Source organism: Pteropus vampyrus, unplaced genomic scaffold, assembly GCF_000151845.1.
Source record: "Pteropus vampyrus isolate Shadow unplaced genomic scaffold, Pvam_2.0 Scaffold729, whole genome shotgun sequence".
NCBI classification, from domain to species: Eukaryota; Metazoa; Chordata; class Mammalia; order Chiroptera; family Pteropodidae; genus Pteropus; species Pteropus vampyrus.
This window is the reverse complement of record NW_011889510.1, coordinates 116,477-124,054: the sequence shown is the minus strand read 5'-3', so window position 1 is coordinate 124,054 and position 7,578 is coordinate 116,477.

Genomic DNA, 7,578 nt, shown 5'->3' with positions numbered 1-7,578 from the left:
TTTATCCAAAGAAAACCAAAACAATAATTCATAAATATCTATGCACCCCAATATTCATAGCAGCATAATTTACAATAGCCAAGATATGGAAGCAACCTAAATGCCTATCAACAGATGATTAAATAAAGAAATTATGGTTCATATATACAATGGAATATTACTTGACCATTAGAAAAAATGAAATCCTGCCATTTGCAATGACATGGATGGACCTAGAGGTTATTACGCTGAGTGACAAAAGTCAGAGAAAGATAAATACCATATAATTTCACTTATATGTGGAATCTAAAGAACAAAAAGAACAAACTAAGCAAAAACAGACTCACAAAATAGAGGACAATCTGGTGACGGCCGGAGGGGAGAGAGATTGGGGGACTGGGAGAATCGGTTAAAGAAGTACAAAGTAGCAGTTGATAGATCGTCACAGGGATGGGGAGCACAGCATAGGGAATGCAGTTAGCACTAATATAATAGCTAGGTGGAGAGCCAGAGGAGAGAAAGAGCAATTAGGGGGATCATTTTATAAACTATATAAATGCCTAACCAATGTACTATATACTTGAAATTAATAAAATTTTTTAAAAATAACAATTTAAAATATTTTTTTTAAAAAAAGCTATCTTGGAGGCACTAAATGGCAGCTAAACTCTAAATGACAGCTAAATTTACAAAGGCATCCACCACAACTAAAGGCTGCTTAGAACCAAATCAGGTCCCTGGGGAGATAAACTAAGAAAGGGAAGTTCAGTGTCTCTACCACTCAGTGGAGACACCCTGCTCCTCAGCCACACACCCCAGCAGGACCATAAGGGCTCAGTAAATGTTTACTGGTGTCTTAATATTTATCGTTACTATTTTCGGTTGAACCATATGAAATTGCCCTTTTTGTGGGTCAAAAACAGTCAGATATGTGCAAGTTCGGATGATTCGACCTCCTAGCAAATTACCAAAAGATGTTAAATGGTTAATGATAGAAAAGGTCACGGTGAAATAAGATGTTCATACTTTCTTGGAAGTAATATAGAAATTTTTGAAGGCAATATAAATTGGTATAATGTTTCTAGAGATATATTTGGTAGTACAAATAAAAAGCCTTAAATTTTTTCGTACTAACACAAAAATTCAATATCTAGATATTTCTCAAAGAAAGTACAAAATGTACTTTGCAGCATTGTTTAAAATAATTACTTAAATGAATTACTTAAATGTCCAGTGATATGGAATACTGTAAAAACACCATGTCACATTCATAAAACAGAATGTTACATACCCATTAAAATGATAATTTAAAGAACATTAAATGGCAGAAAATGCTTAGTGTTAAAGAATATGGAAGTGGACAAAGATACCTAAAATATAAACTCTGGAAATTATAATTTGGGTGACTTTTTTAATTTCTTAAAAAATTTGTTTGGAATTATATTTTTATAAGCAGAAAAAAGTTAATGTAGCATAATCATATAAATTTCCAAAAGAGAACCAAAGTCACTTACGCCCACACAAGCTTGGAGACAAGCCTGTAACTTCCTACACCCATACACACACTGCTTATTGTATATTAACATGCTATGACTATCCAAGAACACTTTTGTCCAGGCAAATGCCTTGATTATTCATTATAGGAATTTTCATAAAGATTCATCAGCTCTTCCATAAAAAGGCATTGACTGTTTGTACCCTCAGCTTATTTGTATCCCTTGCCTCTCTGTTTCCAAAATTTTAGAACTATTGTATCATAATCCTTATCCAGCCCTAATCAGCCCTACAGACAAGAAAGAACTGCCTTAAGCCAAATTTCTAATTTTCAATACATTCTGACCTTGCCCTCCCCTGTGAGACACTGCTGAAGTGCTGTCAAGGTGATATTTTCCCCTACAGCAGTGAGAAATGAACTCAGCTTTATCTTATCAACAAGTTCTGTTGTTGATATTTGGGGAGCTAGCATATGACAGAGTGATATTTATGAAATCCTACAAGGTATTTCCTATGAACCAGGCACTTCACAATCCAAGTAGGAGATTAACTGGTATAAAAATCAAGTAAGATAACAATAATATAAAGATTGCTAAAGGTGCTAAAGGGGGAAATAGGTTAGGGAGCTGTACTCTTCCATGTTCACTAACATTCAGGCAGCGAGATGAGAAGGCAAGAGATGTATTTGCTAACTGTGGTAGGTAGAATCCGAGGATGACCCCAGTGATTTTTGTACAATCCCTTCCTGTTTGAAAGTGAGTAGGACCTGTGATATAATGAGATATCTCCACTGTGATTATGTGATTAAAGTTATACTTAAAGGGATCTTTTCTGTTGGCTTTGAGTTCATCTTGATGACTCATGTGGATCTGATTTTACCACAGGAGCCTTTAAAGGCAGAGAGTTTTCTCAGGCTGATGGTAGAGAGAAAGTTAGAAAGATTTCAAGCGCTGAAGATAATGGAGTCCCTTTGAAGATGGAAAGGATGTGTTGCTCGTTTGTTGCTTTCAGTTTTATATCCTACATATGAATGAAATCATATGGTTCTCAGTGTTTTCTATCTGACTTATTTCACTTACCATAATTATCTCAAGATCCAACAAACAAAAATTCACAGAAACAGACAACAGTTTAGTGATTACCAGAGGAAAAAGGGGGTGGGGAGAGCAGATAAGGTTAAAGGGGGTCAAATATATGGTGACAGAAGGAGATTTGACTTTGGGGGGTGAACACACAATGCAATATACAGATGATGTATTATAGAATTGTATACTTGAAACCTATGTGATTTTATCAACCAATGTCACCCCAATAAATTTTTAAAAATAAAAATACACCTAAAAAAATAAAATTAAAATAATGCAATATTTAATCTAAAAAAAGTAGAAGATGGAAAGGGTCACATGACAAGGAATATAGGAAGCCTCTAAGAGCTAAAGATGCTCTCCAGCAGACAGCCAGCAAGGAAATGGGTGCCTCCATCCTACGATCATAAGGGACTGAAATCTGCCATCAGCCCAAAGGAGCCTGGAAGCAGATTTTTCTCCAGAGTCTCCAGATGAGAAATCAGCCCAGCCAGGCAACACCTTGATTTTGGTCTTATGAAACCCTCAACAGGAAACTCAGCTAAGTCCATTTATATTTTTTACCTGCACAACTGTGAGCTCATAAATGAGTGGTGTTTTATGTCTCTAAGTTTGTAGTAATTCATTATGCGACAACAGAAAACTAATACACAAGTGATAGATACAAGTACACAATAAGTCACATAATCACCACAAAGCCCTCAAGGCTCAAACTGGACCCTGGCATGCGGTGATGTCCAGAGGACTTAGCCAATAGCCTCTTAACAAGGGAAGCCTAGACAAATCAGAAGTGCAATCATCGAAGCCAAGCAGATCCTTCAGGGAAAGAAGTAATGGGCAACTCAGGGTGGCGGGTGGACTGAAAAGGAGATGAAAGGATAATACTTTTAGGATGTACCTTTTACATATGCAGGGTGGAATTTAGTTGGGGGCAAAGAAAACTGCCCAAGGTATGACATGCAGAATTGGTATTCTCACACCCAGGATTCCAGCCTGATGTTGAGCTAGATAGTAGGGGTACAGGTGGACTGCTGGGGTTAAGGGCACAAGAAGGAGGTAAACTCAGACCGAGAGGCTGGTGGAGATGCAAACCAGCCAGACAGTTCTCCTCATTCTCCTTTGGGTACAATACACATCTCACAGACCTGGTCGTTACCGTGAAGTTTCCTTCCTTAACGGTCCATCTCTGCTCTTCTCCATCATCTTCTTACTCTTCATCTCTTCCAGTAGTCTTCCCTAACATCTGCCTAAAGTCACCTTCCTATATGTGAAATTCAACTTCCAGTGAAAGATCCCTGTTCAATAGGAGACACTTCCTACTTGATTAGTTACAAGGGTAATAACCTCATTTCTTCCAGCAATATCCTACTTCATTTTGAGGCAGTTTTAATGGTTAAAGATTCCTCTTCATACTGAGCTAAAATCCATCATTTAATAACTGTGTGATGTCAGGCAAGCGACTACCTCTCAGACCCATTTTCCTCATTTGCAAATGTGAATAAAATTAGTACTTTCCTGAAAAGATAATTGGGAGCATTAAATAAAATAGTCCAAGTAAAAGGCTTTGTATCCTGTCTGACACATAGTCAGGGCTTGATAAATGGTAGTGGTTGTTACATTGTTGAAAGAAATGCTGTAAAGCGTTCATTACAGTATCTGGTGCCCTGTAGGCACTCAATGAATGGCAGCTCTTATCAGCTCCGGCAGCTGTCTGAAGCCACATGGTAACCGCTCCTCTCTTTTCAAATGGTACCTTCCAAATATATAAAGACAGTCGTGGAAGCTGCCTGAAATAGAATATATTATCAATGAATATTATTTCCTTTATTCCCCTAGTGTTCTCTTGTCCAAGTAAAAGCCCCATGTCGCAGGTCATCTTCTTCCAGAAGTTCTCTACCAGGATTATAAATGCCTCTCTCCAAAAGAACTCGTCTCTCAAACTGAAGAGAACTCTGCAGATGTGACTGAACGTACGGTGAGTACGGAAGAGCCATGATCTACCTTCACCTGGTAACAGTAGTTCTTCTAACTTGATGGAATGTTTTTCAACTATAAAATCAGGACTTCACATTGTCTACTTACATTTCCATTTATGGCTCTCTAATTTAATTTAATCCTTCGAGATTATATGAAAATTTTATTCTATCATCTATCACATTTGCTATCCTTTTCAGCTTTGTCATCTGCAAATTTGAGAGCGTGCTTCCCAAGTCTCCATCATTATTTGGCACTAATTTTGTTCATATATCTCATCTCTTCAAGGATTTTAAGGTATTTATGGGTAAAAAAAATTTTCTATGCTTTATAATATTCTCTACAGAGGTAGCTTTTAAACTTTTGTAAGTGAAACCTATAGTGAGAAATCCATTTAATATTGCAAGCCAGTTGCATTCACACACACACAAACTGATATAAATGTTTAATAAAATAATAGTAATATTTATGATGCCCTCTCCAATATTGCCAATTCTATTTTTTATTATTATTAATTATTGTTCAAGACCCACCTAATTGATTTCACAACCTATTAATAGGTTGTGGTCCATAGTTCGCAAACTGCTGCTCTGTTAAAGGGCTTTAAACTTTTTTCCACTGAAGTGGCAGAAAAAAGTTCGTCTGTGCTCAGGGGCAGGAGAAAAGCAGCAATGCGGCCCTAAGAAATCTTTGCTTATCTTTAAAACCCTTGAGATAGTATGCTCCACTGCCTAATATATCTACATTTGTTTTAATAGAAAGCTAGTGGGCCTTTTCTCATTTTTTCTAGTAAAAATTAAGATCCAAGAAAGTGTTTTATTTTTACCTCATGGCTCTGTTTGTCCTTTGGCACTTCGCTAGAAACCCATTGACAGATGGGTAACCCGGGCTGAGAAGAAAAACCCCACAGCTCTAGAAACAGGGTGACCCACAGGCCCTTCCTCAGCAAGAATGGGTTGATTTATTGATAGGCTTTTTCCCTAAAGAAAACGGTATGCAAGAGACAGGGTGAAGTAAATGCTCCACTAAACAAATATTATTTGAGTTTTTCTTGGAATGGGAAAGAGAGATGGGCTAAAGGGGTTATTAGTGAAAGACAGACGAGGAAGATGAACTTTGTTAGGAGACATTTCCCCATGGGTCTTCCACATACTCTACATCTCGTAAGCAGAGGCACTGAATGCCTCTGTTCTGGATGATATTTTCAAAGAAGTTTGTACATAACTAAACATCCTTAAAAGAGTATGCTTGAATATAAAGACGGTGTCTCCATTTGGAACAAAGGGCAGGTTTGTTTACTGTCCAGTATAATAAAGATCATTCCTTCCTCCAGCCAATGGGCAGGCATGCCTACAGTCCATTATTAGATTTGGGCTCCCTGAGCTCAGGGTTCCTCTCCCGTAATGTGCATGTGCTACGCTGCCCTCCTTACGTTCCCCCGTGGAAATTAAAGCTTGAGAAACTGTGGCAAATGCTAATACTTTGACTACTGCTATTACTGTGAATAATAAACTGTTTTTTACCTTGAACCTAAGAGTCTAGTGCCTTCTTGCCAGTACACGATTGAAATTATAGCAGGCTAACTGGATATATTTGCAAGTGGGGTAAAAGCTCTGACCCTTCTCAGTTCTTGACAGTCTCATGTTACGGATTCTAACTGACAAGGCCATGTCTTAAAGAAATTAAGTTTACATTTTATTCATTTCTTTATTTATTCATTCAGTAAATAAACAATTATTGAGTGCCTAATCAATGCTGGGAAATTTCCAAGGGGCTGGGTGTAAGGAAACTCAGCATTAAGCAATACAAAGTCTCATAATAAAAAACAAAAGCCTCATAAGAAAAAGAAGTTCAGTGAGGAAAGACAGAAAATAAACAAGTAATCAAATGAGTACACAAGTTCCTTTTCGAGAGTGTTAAGTGCTGGAGAGAAAAAAAATCCAGGAAAATACAACAGAGAGTGATTGGGGCAGACGTAGGAACGCTGGATGACTTGAGGTAGGCTGATCAAGCAAGGCCTTTCGGAGGCAGTGAAACTCAGAGCTGACATTCATGACAACGTAAACTAGCCATGAGAAGGTCTTAGGAAAGAATATTCCAGGAATAGCTACTGCGGTTGCCCTCAGGCAGGAAAGAGAATGATGTGTTCAGGAAGAGAAAGGTCAAAAGGCCAAGAGGAGAATAATGGTGAAAGAAATTGGAGATGTGAGCAGGGCCAGGTCCCAGAGACTTGGGGACCATGGAAGGGTTTTGGTTATCATTATGTCCTCTCTTCCCTTCATTCTCAATATCTTCCAGCTTTCCTTCTCTCTGAAAGTATCTGCCTGGACACATTCTTGACAGAGCCCCTGGATGGCTTTCTCAATTGGAAAGCGAGTGGTAACTGCCCTAACTCTTTAATCTGTGGCCTGCAGAAATATTTACATGATATGAATAAAGTGGTAAAGACTAAGATTGTCTCTGGGCCATCACTAAATATCAAATTTCAGATGCTTGGCATCATGGAGAAGGAACTTCAAGGAGGATACCCTCTAGAACTCTTCCCATCACACCAGCTGATGGGATAGACTCCTTCTAGTTCAAGTTTAATTGCAGGATGTAGGCACTCATTTCTGACAGTAAAGAAATGAAGAGTGGCTTCCAGTGGCTTATTTAGAGACCTTCTGATGCTTCCTAAAGAGTCTTACTTGGCATTCACCAATTAGTGGCTTCCTGAAAGGGAAAAGGAGAAAATTGACCCAACATCTTGTGATGAAGAAAGTCATTAGATAATTATATCAATTTCTTCCGTATGAAACTCAAAATAGATTAAACTTGTTTAGTCAAGCTAACCAAATTAGATCACCAAATAGAGTAAAATTAATTTGGTTAACCTACAAATTAAAAAAAAAAATTTAGGCGGTTCCAGTTTAAAGTTTTAATTTTTGTTTTAATGTCAAAAGAAAGGCTACCATATTCTTTCAAGTAAATTGAGTAACTTGATATTACCACTAACTCAGAATTTCCAAAGAGATTATGCAGAACCTGACTCAATGAATACAATGCT